Source organism: Dermacentor silvarum, chromosome 5 (assembly GCF_013339745.2).
Source record: "Dermacentor silvarum isolate Dsil-2018 chromosome 5, BIME_Dsil_1.4, whole genome shotgun sequence".
Taxonomy (NCBI): domain Eukaryota; kingdom Metazoa; phylum Arthropoda; class Arachnida; order Ixodida; family Ixodidae; genus Dermacentor; species Dermacentor silvarum.
Window position 1 is genome coordinate 170,276,408 of NC_051158.1, and position 17,272 is coordinate 170,293,679.

The window sequence follows — 17,272 nt, forward strand, 5'->3', positions numbered from 1 at the left end:
GTCAGGGTCATCTGCAGTCGGCGTGATGAGTGCTCGGTTATATGCAAATTCTCGAGCTGCTCTGTCGGTATACAGGTTACCCGTGATGGCAGCGTGACCCGGTATCCAAATGATGGTTATGATGGTGTTGTCGTCAGTGTCCTCCTTAGGTATTTGGGCTAGGACTTGTGCCGCAGGTCTTGCGATTCTTCCCTGTAGGAAGTTGCGGCAGGCCTGCTGGGAGTCCGTGAGGATCGTCAATGGTTTTTTTGCGTGTTGACCTTCGCGGATGGCTAACGCGATGGCCAGTTCTTCCGCTTCCGTGATCGTGCAGGGGCGGGTCGATGCACTGGAGGTGACGTGGCCTCGGCGGTCGCATACCACTGCCACTGCGCCCTTTTTATTCGTTCCGTACATAGCGGCGTCCGTAAAACGGGCCGTGGTATCGAACCTGAATGTTTTCTCTATGTATTGGGCCCTTGCTTTCCTCCTTCCGGAGTGTAGGTTAGGGTCCATGTTGCGTGGTATTGGGGCAATGTGATACCTGTCCTGGACGTGACGAGGTATCGTGCAGGTTTCTTGGGTTCGTGTTGTGGCTTTGAAGCCCAAAGTTTGTAGGACCTGCTGGCCCGTGTGAGTCCGCGCAAGTCTCTGTTGTTGTGAGACGTGAAGGGCTTCTGTGAGTTCGCTGAGGGTGTTGTGTAACCCCAGCGCCAATAATTTCTCAGTCGATGTACTCATCGGCAGGCGGAGAGCGGTCTTGAAAGCCATCCTCAAGAGCGTGTCGGCCTGTTTCGTCTCGGATTGTGTGAGATGGTAGTAGGGCAGGCTGTATGTGATTCTGCTCACCACCAGGCTTTTGACCAGTCGGAGTGTGTCCCCTTCCTTCATGCCTCTATTCTTCGATGTTACACGGGATATCATGCGTGATATCGCCTTGACACTGGTTTTGAGGAGCGTAAGGGTGTGTGTAGCACGCTGGTTAGACTGCAGCCACATGCCCAACACCCTGAGCAATGACGTTTCTGGTATGAGGCTCCCGTTGAGGTGCACCTCGATTTTTCGTGTTGGGTCTGTGGGGACTGTGTGGTTACCCCGGCCTCGCCAGACTCGTATGAGTTCAGATTTCTCGGGCGAGCATTGTAGTCCCCGTTGGCTGACGTATTCTTGGATGAGGTCAGCTGCAGTTTGCAGCCGTTCTTCTTTTTCAATAAGGGACCCTGTTGTGGTCCAGAGTGTTATGTCGTCTGCGTAGAAGGCGTGGCGGAGGCCTTCTACGTCCTGCAGTTTTCTTGCGAGGCCGATCATGGCGACATTGAAGAGCGTGGGTGAGATGACTGCTCCTTGTGGTGTGCCCTTGTTGGGAGGGTGGTATACTGCAGTCTGGATCTCCCCAATCTTCAGCTCTGCCGTGCGGTGGCTTAGGAAGCTCTGAACGTACTTGTACGTTCGCTCACCGCAGTTGGTGTTGGCGAGCCCTTCTAGGATTCCTTGGTGGCTGACGTTGTCGAAAGCTCCTTTGATGTCGATTGTTAGGAGGGCATGTTCGCCGCTGCGGGGAACGTTGCTGAGGACTTCTTCCTTGATTTGCAGTAAAACGTCTTGTGTGGACAAGCCTCCGCGGAAACCAAACATGGTGTCTGGCAGGTGCTTGTTGTCTTCTAAGTGTCCCTGTAGTCTCTTGTGTATGATTTTCTCGTACACCTTGCCGAGGCAGGATGTGAGCGAGATTGGTCTCAGATTTTCAATTGCCAATTTCTTCCCCGGTTTGGGGATCATGATTATGCGTGCGTGTTTCCACATCGCCGGCACCGTACCTTGTTCCCAGTGTTGGTTGAGAAAGGCCGTGAGCGCGGAGATGGACTTGTCGCTAAGGTTTCTGATCATGGCGTTCGTGATACGGTCCGTGCCCGCCGCTGTGTTACGGGTGGTGGCTGCGATGGCCGCTCTCACCTCGTTTTCTGTGATATATATATCACCGACGTTACTGTAACTGGCCTGTACGAGCTCGTCTTATCCTTATCTCCTTTGCCTTTGTAGATGAGATTCATCTTGTTTTCACGCCATCCAACGGGAATATTCTTTGTTCTAATCACTTGCTCTATGGCATTAGTCAGCAGTGCCTTGCTTTTTGGACCAAGGTTTTTGATTAGCTGTATTGGGATCTCATCGGGTCCTGCTGCCGTGTTGTTAGGGACATTTTCTGCTGCCTTTTTCCAATAAAAGCTTTCTATGCTAAATTTTGATCTCTCAAGCCTCTCTGTTGTTGCTGGATCTGTTGTCTGAACTACGCTTTTTCTCGTGCCGAAGTTATGCCTGATAACGTCTGTGATGTACCGCAACCCTTTTCTTTTCTCTGTATGTATTCCATCTAAGGAGCACCTCTTCTTCTTGTAATCCCAACTTTTTGGCTTCCAGATGAACCCTAGATGCCTCTTTACGCTCTTCTATAGCTTGTTTAATTTCCTTGTTCCACCACTTACGTGGTTTCCTCTTTCCAATCCAACAATTGTATTGCCGTGTCCGCCTTATTTCATGCTGCATAACCTCCACCAGTTCCTTATATTCCCAGACTGCTGTAGGAAAATCCTCAATTTTCTTCTCTATGTTGTTTGCCATCTCTGTTATTTGCTCGTCATTCATTTTTAAAAGCTCTGAGGCTATTGGTTCATGTTCTGCGCTGGTATCTCTCCCAAACTTTAATGCTAAACGTCTATGATCGCTTCCCAGGCTATTTTTTCCATTTTCGTCTATTATCATTTGGTCCAGTTGTTCGTAGACCATTTCTGAGACTAAGGCGTAGTCGATACATGACTGCCTGTTTCCGCATTGCCACGTTACCTGTCCATGACACTTATTCTCCCTGTTAACTACTATAAGGTTCTGTTCATCACACAAATCGAGCACTAGAGAGCCGTTGTAATCAGTATATCCGTCTAAATCGTCCATGTGCGCGTTCATATTGCCACGAGACAGTGAAGGGGCTGCTACTGTCGGTCGGACGAAGACGACGGCGACAAAGTGGCCGGAGGCGCGCGACAGCCTTGCATCCGTCGCTGCTGCTTGTCAAAACCTTGTATTACAGTGTACTAGTCACCAACGCCGCGCGTGTTCGGTGCGAACGCGGGAAAAACCCCGACGACGTCTGTACTTGTATATAGCCATACTCACTCCCTAAATAAACGTTATCCCCGTAACATCTTTGGTGGAGGTGCGGGGTAAACCTGTCAACGTGCCGGCTCCGTCAACCAAGCACGGAACTTCGAAGCGGTCGCCGTCTTGGTTGCTCCGCGATGACCAGTGAAGTGTCGACGGTGCAGCAGCCACCGGCTCCTGTGATTCTTTTGCACCCACAAGACCCGGGAACCTTTTCTGGCACAGATGGCTTGGATGTCGAAGACTGGATCGACATGTACGAACGCGTCAGCAACCGCAACAGGTGGGACCCCACGGTTATGTTAGCCAACGCGATATTCTATCTGAAAGGGACGGCACGCGTGTGGTACCGGACGCATGAAGAAGATCTTACAAGTTGGGACGCTTGCAAGGCGAAGCTGCGTCAGTTGTTCGGCAGATCATTTGGCCGACAGCAGGCCGCTAAAAAGGAGTTGGGATCTCGTATCCAGACGACCACTGAATCGTACATTTCGTACATACAGGACGTCCTGGGCCTTTGTCGAAAAGTTGACGCACAAATGGCCGAAGATGACAAGATTTCGCATATTTTGAAAGGAATAGCCGACGACGCGTTTAATCTACTGGTGTGTAAGGACTGTACGACGGTCGACGCCATTGTTAAGGAATGCCAGCGCTTTGAACAAGCGAAGAGTCGCCGCATCACCCGCCAGTTCCTTCGGCTACCTAACACTGCCGCCACATCATCATGCGAAGACCCACCGACGCCTGTACCGGCTACAGCGTCAGAAGATGTAACGCGTATTGTCCGCCGCGAACTTGAAGCTCTAGCTCCTACGGCCGTTCTTCCAGACGTTCAGTCAGCCAACCTGCCCACCGTGTCACTCATAAAAGCAGTCGTCCGCCAGGAGTTCGCGAACATGGGATTATCATCGGCCGTCTGTTCCATTCGTACATCCGAACGTACCCCTGCAAATGTCACCCAGAACCAGGTCTACCCTTCGCGCTACAGAAACCCGGCTGACTGGAGGACGGCAGACGATCGACCCATATGTTTCAACTGCTCTCGCGTTGGACACATTGCCCGTCACTGCCGCAGTAGCTGGTCGTCGCCTTCAAACTGGAGCACTGGATCTTGGCGTCGTCCTGGAGGCAACATTCGACGGTTTTCCCCTCGCTCTGATCCACATGCTTCCAATGCCGCCGCTCCACACTCCAGGTTTAGCCGCTCACCGTCCCCACAAGGCCGTCGATCTCGATCGCCGCGACCATACCGGTCATCGTCCCCTGCACGGCCTGGCACCTACGCTCCGGAAAACTAAGCCGTGCAGCTCCCGGAGGTGACGCTGCATCAGTGACCCGATATACAAATCCTCTGTTGACTGTATCTACGCGCCGAAACCTTTTGGACATTCAAGTGGACGACGTTACCGTTACGGCCCTCATAGACGCCGGAGCGCAGATTTCAATAATGAGCGCTGCTCTCCGTACTCAGCTCCGCAAAGTGATTACGCCCGCAATTCAGAGCACAGTACGTGTTGCTGATGGCAGCTCGTCTGCCGTTCTTGGTATGTGCACCGCCCGAGTGTGCATTGCTGGCCATCAGACCATTGGTTTGTTTGCCGTGCTTGCGCAGTGTCCCCACGACGTGATCCTCGGCCTAGACTTTCTCTCGACGCACTCAGCCCTTATCGACTGCTCCACAGGTGTACTTCAACTGGAGCTCCCTTTCGACGCCCACGTACTATCGGACACTCCCAGCCGCTTATGTTCTGTCGAGTTCCTCCACCTGCCACCGCAAGCCTCCACGTACGTCCCATTAAGTCCCTCTCCTCCTGTGTGCGATGGTGAATACGCTGTTTCCCCGATTCTCGACGTGGTCCTGATGCACTCTGTCGTTCTCCCGCACACTGTGGTTACCGTACGCGACAACAAAACCTGCCTGCCGCTTTTGAACTTTGGTCTTTCAATCCTGCTGGCATCGCGCTTGCCCCCATGTCGTCGTTGCAAGAATGCGCGATTTCTGTGTTAGCCGTCGACGGCCCTCGAACTGTTTCCGGCTCTCTCACAGCCACCTCGTCGCTATGTGCCAATTTCGAGAAAATGATATCAGCCGACCTTTCGCATACGCAAGCAGAAGATCTTCGCCGGGTCTTGCTGTCGTATTCCGATGTCTTTGATCTCGAAAATCGCCCTTTAGGCCAGACAACAGTTGTTCAGCACTCCATCCACACCGGTGATGCTCAACCGGTTCACCGGCGCCCTTATCGCGTTTCCGCTGCGGAACGCGCCATTATCCAACAGGAAGTCGATAAAATGCTGGCCAAGAACATCATCGAACCATCCTCGAGTCCTTGGGCCACTCCTGTTGTGCTGGTCAAGAAAAAGGACAACACCTGGCGATTTTGTGTTGACTATCGACACCTAAACAAGATCACGAAAACGGACGTCTATCCCTTGCCCCGTATCGACGACGCACTCGACTGTCTTCAGGGCGCCCAATATTTCTCATCTATTGACCTTCGCTCAGGTTATTGGCAGATTGCTGTTGACCCACTGGACCGCGAAAAAACCGCATTCGTAACTCCCGATGGCCTCTATCACTTTAAAGTGATGCCTTTCGGCCTTTGCAATGCGCCGGCCACATTCGAGAGCATGATGGATTCGCTTCTTCGTGGCTTGAAATGGTCAACCTGCTTGTGCTACCTTGACGATGTCATTGTTTTTTCGCCAACATTTGACAGCCATCTTCAGCGCCTCTCCACCATTCTCGAGGTATCCCGCAATGCCGGTCTCCAACTCAACGCCTCAAAATGCCGCTTCGGACGCCGTGAAATAACCGTACTTGGCCATCTCGTCAACGCGACAGGTGTCCAGCCCGATCCTGAAAAAGTTCGCGCCGTGAAGCATTTTCCTGTACCTTGTTCGGCCAAAGACGTACGCAGTTTTATAGGATTGTGCTCCTATTTCCGACGCTTTATTCGTAATTTCGCCGACATTGCGCGTCCCCTTACTGCGCTCCTCAAAAAATACGTTGCTTTTACATGGGGCTCACCCCAAGCTGCTGCCTTTTCGGCGCTTATAGATGCCCTGACGACTTCCCCTATTTTAGCGCATTTTGATCCGACTGCCCCGACGGAACTTCGCACAGATGCCAGCGGCCATGGAATCGGTGCCGTCCTCGCTCAGCGTCAGAGCGGCCACGACTGTGGATAGGATAGATAAACTTTAATTCAAATATAGTTTTGTCTTGCCCCAATGGGGCATCGCTAATGGTCGGGGCCCCTAGTCCAGGGCTCCGCTGGCTCTTGCCATCTTCTCTGCTCTCTGGATCAGCTTGAGCTGGTCGTCGAGGGCCGAGCTGGACAGCAGTGCCTCCCATTGCTCCCTCGTGGTGTTCGTGTCATGGTGTTCTATGTTGTGTAGCGTGCACTCCCACGTAATGTGGTATAGGGTTGGTGTGGCCCCACACCACGGGCATTCGTCCCTGTAGGCTGTGGGGTGCAGGCGATGTAATATGTGTAGGTTCGTGTAAGTGCCTGTCTGGAGCCTACGCCAGGCAGCGGCATCCTCCGTCTTTAGTATTCGATGGGGTGGGGGATATCGCAAGCGACTCCCTCTGTGGTAGTTCAGGATTGCTGAATACTCGGGGTCAACTGGGTCAGGGTCATCTGCAGTCGGCGTGATGAGTGCTCGGTTATATGCAAATTCTCGAGCTGCTCTGTCGGCATACAGGTTACCCGTGATGGCAGCGTGACCCGGTATCCAAATGATGGTTATGATGGTGTTGTCGTCAGTGTCCTCCTTAGGTATTTGGGCTAGGACTTGTGCCGCAGGTCTTGCGATTCTTCCCTGTAGGAAGTTGCGGCAGGCCTGCTGGGAGTCCGTGAGGATCGTCAATGGTTTTTTTGCGTGTTGACCTTCGCGGATGGCTAACGCGATGGCCAGTTCTTCCGCTTCCGTGATCGTGCAGGGGCGGGTCGATGCACTGGAGGTGACGTGGCCTCGGCGGTCGCATACCACTGCCACTGCGCCCTTTTTATTCGTTCCGTACATAGCGGCGTCCGTAAAACGGGCCGTGGTATCGAACCTGAATGTTTTCTCTATGTATTGGGCCCTTGCTTTCCTCCTTCCGGAGTGTAGGTTAGGGTCCATGTTGCGTGGTATTGGGGCAATGTGATACCTGTCCTGGACGTGACGAGGTATCGTGCAGGTTTCTTGGGTTCGTGTTGTGGCTTTGAAGCCCAAAGTTTGTAGGACCTGCTGGCCCGTGTGAGTCCGCGCAAGTCTCTGTTGTTGTGAGACGTGAAGGGCTTCTGTGAGTTCGCTGAGGGTGTTGTGTAACCCCAGCGCCAATAATTTCTCAGTCGATGTACTCATCGGCAGGCGGAGAGCGGTCTTGAAAGCCATCCTCAAGAGCGTGTCGGCCTGTTTCGTCTCGGATTGTGTGAGATGGTAGTAGGGCAGGCTGTATGTGATTCTGCTCACCACCAGGCTTTTGACCAGTCGGAGTGTGTCCCCTTCCTTCATGCCTCTATTCTTCGATGTTACACGGGATATCATGCGTGATATCGCCTTGACACTGGTTTTGAGGAGCGTAAGGGTGTGTGTAGCACGCTGGTTAGACTGCAGCCACATGCCCAACACCCTGAGCAATGACGTTTCTGGTATGAGGCTCCCGTTGAGGTGCACCTCGATTTTTCGTGTTGGGTCTGTGGGGACTGTGTGGTTACCCCGGCCTCGCCAGACTCGTATGAGTTCAGATTTCTCGGGCGAGCATTGTAGTCCCCGTTGGCTGACGTATTCTTGGATGAGGTCAGCTGCAGTTTGCAGCCGTTCTTCTTTTTCAATAAGGGACCCTGTTGTGGTCCAGAGTGTTATGTCGTCTGCGTAGAAGGCGTGGCGGAGGCCTTCTACGTCCTGCAGTTTTCTTGCGAGGCCGATCATGGCGACATTGAAGAGCGTGGGTGAGATGACTGCTCCTTGTGGTGTGCCCTTGTTGGGAGGGTGGTATACTGCAGTCTGGATCTCCCCAATCTTCAGCTCTGCCGTGCGGTGGCTTAGGAAGCTCTGAACGTACTTGTACGTTCGCTCACCGCAGTTGGTGTTGGCGAGCCCTTCTAGGATTCCTTGGTGGCTGACGTTGTCGAAAGCTCCTTTGATGTCGATTGTTAGGAGGGCATGTTCGCCGCTGCGGGGAACGTTGCTGAGGACTTCTTCCTTGATTTGCAGTAAAACGTCTTGTGTGGACAAGCCTCCGCGGAAACCAAACATGGTGTCTGGCAGGTGCTTGTTGTCTTCTAAGTGTCCCTGTAGTCTCTTGTGTATGATTTTCTCGTACACCTTGCCGAGGCAGGATGTGAGCGAGATTGGTCTCAGATTTTCAATTGCCAATTTCTTCCCCGGTTTGGGGATCATGATTATGCGTGCGTGTTTCCACATCGCCGGCACCGTACCTTGTTCCCAGTGTTGGTTGAGAAAGGCCGTGAGCGCGGAGATGGACTTGTCGCTAAGGTTTCTGATCATGGCGTTCGTGATACGGTCCGTGCCCGCCGCTGTGTTACGGGTGGTGGCTGCGATGGCCGCTCTCACCTCGTTTTCTGTGATATATATATCACCGACGTTACTGTAACTGGCCTGTACGAGCTCGTCTTATCCTTATCTCCTTTGCCTTTGTAGATGAGATTCATCTTGTTTTCACGCCATCCAACGGGAATATTCTTTGTTCTAATCACTTGCTCTATGGCATTAGTCAGCAGTGCCTTGCTTTTTGGACCAAGGTTTTTGATTAGCTGTATTGGGATCTCATCGGGTCCTGCTGCCGTGTTGTTAGGGACATTTTCTGCTGCCTTTTTCCAATAAAAGCTTTCTATGCTAAATTTTGATCTCTCAAGCCTCTCTGTTGTTGCTGGATCTGTTGTCTGAACTACGCTTTTTCTCGTGCCGAAGTTATGCCTGATAACGTCTGTGATGTACCGCAACCCTTTTCTTTTCTCTGTATGTATTCCATCTAAGGAGCACCTCTTCTTCTTGTAATCCCAACTTTTTGGCTTCCAGATGAACCCTAGATGCCTCTTTACGCTCTTCTATAGCTTGTTTAATTTCCTTGTTCCACCACTTACGTGGTTTCCTCTTTCCAATCCAACAATTGTATTGCCGTGTCCGCCTTATTTCATGCTGCATAACCTCCACCAGTTCCTTATATTCCCAGACTGCTGTAGGAAAATCCTCAATTTTCTTCTCTATGTTGTTTGCCATCTCTGTTATTTGCTCGTCATTCATTTTTAAAAGCTCTGAGGCTATTGGTTCATGTTCTGCGCTGGTATCTCTCCCAAACTTTAATGCTAAACGTCTATGATCGCTTCCCAGGCTATTTTTTCCATTTTCGTCTATTATCATTTGGTCCAGTTGTTCGTAGACCATTTCTGAGACTAAGGCGTAGTCGATACATGACTGCCTGTTTCCGCATTGCCACGTTACCTGTCCATGACACTTATTCTCCCTGTTAACTACTATAAGGTTCTGTTCATCACACAAATCGAGCACTAGAGAGCCGTTGTAATCAGTATATCCGTCTAAATCGTCCATGTGCGCGTTCATATTGCCACGAGACAGTGAAGGGGCTGCTACTGTCGGTCGGACGAAGACGACGGCGACAAAGTGGCCGGAGGCGCGCGACAGCCTTGCATCCGTCGCTGCTGCTTGTCAAAACCTTGTATTACAGTGTACTAGTCACCAACGCCGCGCGTGTTCGGTGCGAACGCGGGAAAAACCCCGACGACGTCTGTACTTGTATATAGCCATACTCACTCCCTAAATAAACGTTATCCCCGTAACATCTTTGGTGGAGGTGCGGGGTAAACCTGTCAACGTGCCGGCTCCGTCAACCAAGCACGGAACTTCGAAGCGGTCGCCGTCTTGGTTGCTCCGCGATGACCAGTGAAGTGTCGACGGTGCAGCAGCCACCGGCTCCTGTGATTCTTTTGCACCCACAAGACCCGGGAACCTTTTCTGGCACAGATGGCTTGGATGTCGAAGACTGGATCGACATGTACGAACGCGTCAGCAACCGCAACAGGTGGGACCCCACGGTTATGTTAGCCAACGCGATATTCTATCTGAAAGGGACGGCACGCGTGTGGTACCGGACGCATGAAGAAGATCTTACAAGTTGGGACGCTTGCAAGGCGAAGCTGCGTCAGTTGTTCGGCAGATCATTTGGCCGACAGCAGGCCGCTAAAAAGGAGTTGGGATCTCGTATCCAGACGACCACTGAATCGTACATTTCGTACATACAGGACGTCCTGGGCCTTTGTCGAAAAGTTGACGCACAAATGGCCGAAGATGACAAGATTTCGCATATTTTGAAAGGAATAGCCGACGACGCGTTTAATCTACTGGTGTGTAAGGACTGTACGACGGTCGACGCCATTGTTAAGGAATGCCAGCGCTTTGAACAAGCGAAGAGTCGCCGCATCACCCGCCAGTTCCTTCGGCTACCTAACACTGCCGCCACATCATCATGCGAAGACCCACCGACGCCTGTACCGGCTACAGCGTCAGAAGATGTAACGCGTATTGTCCGCCGCGAACTTGAAGCTCTAGCTCCTACGGCCGTTCTTCCAGACGTTCAGTCAGCCAACCTGCCCACCGTGTCACTCATAAAAGCAGTCGTCCGCCAGGAGTTCGCGAACATGGGATTATCATCGGCCGTCTGTTCCATTCGTACATCCGAACGTACCCCTGCAAATGTCACCCAGAACCAGGTCTACCCTTCGCGCTACAGAAACCCGGCTGACTGGAGGACGGCAGACGATCGACCCATATGTTTCAACTGCTCTCGCGTTGGACACATTGCCCGTCACTGCCGCAGTAGCTGGTCGTCGCCTTCAAACTGGAGCACTGGATCTTGGCGTCGTCCTGGAGGCAACATTCGACGGTTTTCCCCTCGCTCTGATCCACATGCTTCCAATGCCGCCGCTCCACACTCCAGGTTTAGCCGCTCACCGTCCCCACAAGGCCGTCGATCTCGATCGCCGCGACCATACCGGTCATCGTCCCCTGCACGGCCTGGCACCTACGCTCCGGAAAACTAAGCCGTGCAGCTCCCGGAGGTGACGCTGCATCAGTGACCCGATATACAAATCCTCTGTTGACTGTATCTACGCGCCGAAACCTTTTGGACATTCAAGTGGACGACGTTACCGTTACGGCCCTCATAGACGCCGGAGCGCAGATTTCAATAATGAGCGCTGCTCTCCGTACTCAGCTCCGCAAAGTGATTACGCCCGCAATTCAGAGCACAGTACGTGTTGCTGATGGCAGCTCGTCTGCCGTTCTTGGTATGTGCACCGCCCGAGTGTGCATTGCTGGCCATCAGACCATTGGTTTGTTTGCCGTGCTTGCGCAGTGTCCCCACGACGTGATCCTCGGCCTAGACTTTCTCTCGACGCACTCAGCCCTTATCGACTGCTCCACAGGTGTACTTCAACTGGAGCTCCCTTTCGACGCCCACGTACTATCGGACACTCCCAGCCGCTTATGTTCTGTCGAGTTCCTCCACCTGCCACCGCAAGCCTCCACGTACGTCCCATTAAGTCCCTCTCCTCCTGTGTGCGATGGTGAATACGCTGTTTCCCCGATTCTCGACGTGGTCCTGATGCACTCTGTCGTTCTCCCGCACACTGTGGTTACCGTACGCGACAACAAAACCTGCCTGCCGCTTTTGAACTTTGGTCTTTCAATCCTGCTGGCATCGCGCTTGCCCCCATGTCGTCGTTGCAAGAATGCGCGATTTCTGTGTTAGCCGTCGACGGCCCTCGAACTGTTTCCGGCTCTCTCACAGCCACCTCGTCGCTATGTGCCAATTTCGAGAAAATGATATCAGCCGACCTTTCGCATACGCAAGCAGAAGATCTTCGCCGGGTCTTGCTGTCGTATTCCGATGTCTTTGATCTCGAAAATCGCCCTTTAGGCCAGACAACAGTTGTTCAGCACTCCATCCACACCGGTGATGCTCAACCGGTTCACCGGCGCCCTTATCGCGTTTCCGCTGCGGAACGCGCCATTATCCAACAGGAAGTCGATAAAATGCTGGCCAAGAACATCATCGAACCATCCTCGAGTCCTTGGGCCACTCCTGTTGTGCTGGTCAAGAAAAAGGACAACACCTGGCGATTTTGTGTTGACTATCGACACCTAAACAAGATCACGAAAACGGACGTCTATCCCTTGCCCCGTATCGACGACGCACTCGACTGTCTTCAGGGCGCCCAATATTTCTCATCTATTGACCTTCGCTCAGGTTATTGGCAGATTGCTGTTGACCCACTGGACCGCGAAAAAACCGCATTCGTAACTCCCGATGGCCTCTATCACTTTAAAGTGATGCCTTTCGGCCTTTGCAATGCGCCGGCCACATTCGAGAGCATGATGGATTCGCTTCTTCGTGGCTTGAAATGGTCAACCTGCTTGTGCTACCTTGACGATGTCATTGTTTTTTCGCCAACATTTGACAGCCATCTTCAGCGCCTCTCCACCATTCTCGAGGTATCCCGCAATGCCGGTCTCCAACTCAACGCCTCAAAATGCCGCTTCGGACGCCGTGAAATAACCGTACTTGGCCATCTCGTCAACGCGACAGGTGTCCAGCCCGATCCTGAAAAAGTTCGCGCCGTGAAGCATTTTCCTGTACCTTGTTCGGCCAAAGACGTACGCAGTTTTATAGGATTGTGCTCCTATTTCCGACGCTTTATTCGTAATTTCGCCGACATTGCGCGTCCCCTTACTGCGCTCCTCAAAAAATACGTTGCTTTTACATGGGGCTCACCCCAAGCTGCTGCCTTTTCGGCGCTTATAGATGCCCTGACGACTTCCCCTATTTTAGCGCATTTTGATCCGACTGCCCCGACGGAACTTCGCACAGATGCCAGCGGCCATGGAATCGGTGCCGTCCTCGCTCAGCGTCAGAGCGGCCACGACTGTGGATAGGATAGATAAACTTTAATTCAAATATAGTTTTGTCTTGCCCCAATGGGGCATCGCTAATGGTCGGGGCCCCTAGTCCAGGGCTCCGCTGGCTCTTGCCATCTTCTCTGCTCTCTGGATCAGCTTGAGCTGGTCGTCGAGGGCCGAGCTGGACAGCAGTGCCTCCCATTGCTCCCTCGTGGTGTTCGTGTCATGGTGTTCTATGTTGTGTAGCGTGCACTCCCACGTAATGTGGTATAGGGTTGGTGTGGCCCCACACCACGGGCATTCGTCCCTGTAGGCTGTGGGGTGCAGGCGATGTAATATGTGTAGGTTCGTGTAAGTGCCTGTCTGGAGCCTACGCCAGGCAGCGGCATCCTCCGTCTTTAGTATTCGATGGGGTGGGGGATATCGCAAGCGACTCCCTCTGTGGTAGTTCAGGATTGCTGAATACTCGGGGTCAACTGGGTCAGGGTCATCTGCAGTCGGCGTGATGAGTGCTCGGTTATATGCAAATTCTCGAGCTGCTCTGTCGGCATACAGGTTACCCGTGATGGCAGCGTGACCCGGTATCCAAATGATGGTTATGATGGTGTTGTCGTCAGTGTCCTCCTTAGGTATTTGGGCTAGGACTTGTGCCGCAGGTCTTGCGATTCTTCCCTGTAGGAAGTTGCGGCAGGCCTGCTGGGAGTCCGTGAGGATCGTCAATGGTTTTTTTGCGTGTTGACCTTCGCGGATGGCTAACGCGATGGCCAGTTCTTCCGCTTCCGTGATCGTGCAGGGGCGGGTCGATGCACTGGAGGTGACGTGGCCTCGGCGGTCGCATACCACTGCCACTGCGCCCTTTTTATTCGTTCCGTACATAGCGGCGTCCGTAAAACGGGCCGTGGTATCGAACCTGAATGTTTTCTCTATGTATTGGGCCCTTGCTTTCCTCCTTCCGGAGTGTAGGTTAGGGTCCATGTTGCGTGGTATTGGGGCAATGTGATACCTGTCCTGGACGTGACGAGGTATCGTGCAGGTTTCTTGGGTTCGTGTTGTGGCTTTGAAGCCCAAAGTTTGTAGGACCTGCTGGCCCGTGTGAGTCCGCGCAAGTCTCTGTTGTTGTGAGACGTGAAGGGCTTCTGTGAGTTCGCTGAGGGTGTTGTGTAACCCCAGCGCCAATAATTTCTCAGTCGATGTACTCATCGGCAGGCGGAGAGCGGTCTTGAAAGCCATCCTCAAGAGCGTGTCGGCCTGTTTCGTCTCGGATTGTGTGAGATGGTAGTAGGGCAGGCTGTATGTGATTCTGCTCACCACCAGGCTTTTGACCAGTCGGAGTGTGTCCCCTTCCTTCATGCCTCTATTCTTCGATGTTACACGGGATATCATGCGTGATATCGCCTTGACACTGGTTTTGAGGAGCGTAAGGGTGTGTGTAGCACGCTGGTTAGACTGCAGCCACATGCCCAACACCCTGAGCAATGACGTTTCTGGTATGAGGCTCCCGTTGAGGTGCACCTCGATTTTTCGTGTTGGGTCTGTGGGGACTGTGTGGTTACCCCGGCCTCGCCAGACTCGTATGAGTTCAGATTTCTCGGGCGAGCATTGTAGTCCCCGTTGGCTGACGTATTCTTGGATGAGGTCAGCTGCAGTTTGCAGCCGTTCTTCTTTTTCAATAAGGGACCCTGTTGTGGTCCAGAGTGTTATGTCGTCTGCGTAGAAGGCGTGGCGGAGGCCTTCTACGTCCTGCAGTTTTCTTGCGAGGCCGATCATGGCGACATTGAAGAGCGTGGGTGAGATGACTGCTCCTTGTGGTGTGCCCTTGTTGGGAGGGTGGTATACTGCAGTCTGGATCTCCCCAATCTTCAGCTCTGCCGTGCGGTGGCTTAGGAAGCTCTGAACGTACTTGTACGTTCGCTCACCGCAGTTGGTGTTGGCGAGCCCTTCTAGGATTCCTTGGTGGCTGACGTTGTCGAAAGCTCCTTTGATGTCGATTGTTAGGAGGGCATGTTCGCCGCTGCGGGGAACGTTGCTGAGGACTTCTTCCTTGATTTGCAGTAAAACGTCTTGTGTGGACAAGCCTCCGCGGAAACCAAACATGGTGTCTGGCAGGTGCTTGTTGTCTTCTAAGTGTCCCTGTAGTCTCTTGTGTATGATTTTCTCGTACACCTTGCCGAGGCAGGATGTGAGCGAGATTGGTCTCAGATTTTCAATTGCCAATTTCTTCCCCGGTTTGGGGATCATGATTATGCGTGCGTGTTTCCACATCGCCGGCACCGTACCTTGTTCCCAGTGTTGGTTGAGAAAGGCCGTGAGCGCGGAGATGGACTTGTCGCTAAGGTTTCTGATCATGGCGTTCGTGATACGGTCCGTGCCCGCCGCTGTGTTACGGGTGGTGGCTGCGATGGCCGCTCTCACCTCGTTTTCTGTGATATATATATCACCGACGTTACTGTAACTGGCCTGTACGAGCTCGTCTTATCCTTATCTCCTTTGCCTTTGTAGATGAGATTCATCTTGTTTTCACGCCATCCAACGGGAATATTCTTTGTTCTAATCACTTGCTCTATGGCATTAGTCAGCAGTGCCTTGCTTTTTGGACCAAGGTTTTTGATTAGCTGTATTGGGATCTCATCGGGTCCTGCTGCCGTGTTGTTAGGGACATTTTCTGCTGCCTTTTTCCAATAAAAGCTTTCTATGCTAAATTTTGATCTCTCAAGCCTCTCTGTTGTTGCTGGATCTGTTGTCTGAACTACGCTTTTCTCGTGCCGAAGTTATGCCTGATAACGTCTGTGATGTACCGCAACCCTTTTCTTTTCTCTGTATGTATTCCATCTAAGGAGCACCTCTTCTTCTTGTAATCCCAACTTTTGGCTTCCAGATGAACCCTAGATGCCTCTTTACGCTCTTCTATAGCTTGTTTAATTTCCTTGTTCCACACTTACGTGGTTTCCTCTTTCCAATCCAACAATTGTATTGCCGTGTCCGCCTTATTTCATGCTGCATAACCTCCACCAGTTCCTTATATTCCCAGACTGCTGTAGGAAAATCCTCAATTTTCTTCTCTATGTTGTTTGCCATCTCTGTTATTTGCTCGTCATTCATTTTTAAAAGCTCTGAGGCTATTGGTTCATGTTCTGCGCTGGTATCTCTCCCAAACTTTAATGCTAAACGTCTATGATCGCTTCCCAGGCTATTTTTTCCATTTTCGTCTATTATCATTTGGTCCAGTTGTTCGTAGACCATTTCTGAGACTAAGGCGTAGTCGATACATGACTGCCTGTTTCCGCATTGCCACGTTACCTGTCCATGACACTTATTCTCCCTGTTAACTACTATAAGGTTCTGTTCATCACACAAAATCGAGCACTAGAGAGCCGTTGTAATCAGTATATCCGTCTAAATCGTCCATGTGCGCGTTCATATTGCCACGAGACAGTGAAGGGGCTGCTACTGTCGGTCGGACGAAGACGACGGCGACAAAGTGGCCGGAGGCGCGCGACAGCCTTGCATCCGTCGCTGCTGCTTGTCAAAACCTTGTATTACAGTGTACTAGTCACCAACGCCGCGCGTGTTCGGTGCGAACGCGGGAAAAACCCCGACGACGTCTGTACTTGTATATAGCCATACTCACTCCCTAAATAAACGTTATCCCCGTAACATCTTTGGTGGAGGTGCGGGGTAAACCTGTCAACGTGCCGGCTCCGTCAACCAAGCACGGAACTTCGAAGCGGTCGCCGTCTTGTTGCTCCGCGATGACCAGTGAAGTGTCGACGGTGCAGCAGCCACCGGCTCCTGTGATTCTTTTGCACCCACAAGACCCGGGAACCTTTTCTGGCACAGATGGCTTGGATGTCGAAGACTGGATCGACATGTACGAACGCGTCAGCAACCGCAACAGGTGGGACCCCACGGTTATGTTAGCCAACGCGATATTCTATCTGAAAGGGACGGCACGCGTGTGGTACCGGACGCATGAAGAAGATCTTACAAGTTGGGACGCTTGCAAGGCGAAGCTGCGTCAGTTGTTCGGCAGATCATTTGGCCGACAGCAGGCGCTAAAAAGGAGTTGGGATCTCGTATCCAGACGACCACTGAATCGTACATTTCGTACATACAGACGTCCTGGGCCTTTGTCGAAAAGTTGACGCACAAATGGCCGAGATGACAAGATTTCGCATATTTTGGAAAGGAATAGCCGACGACGCGG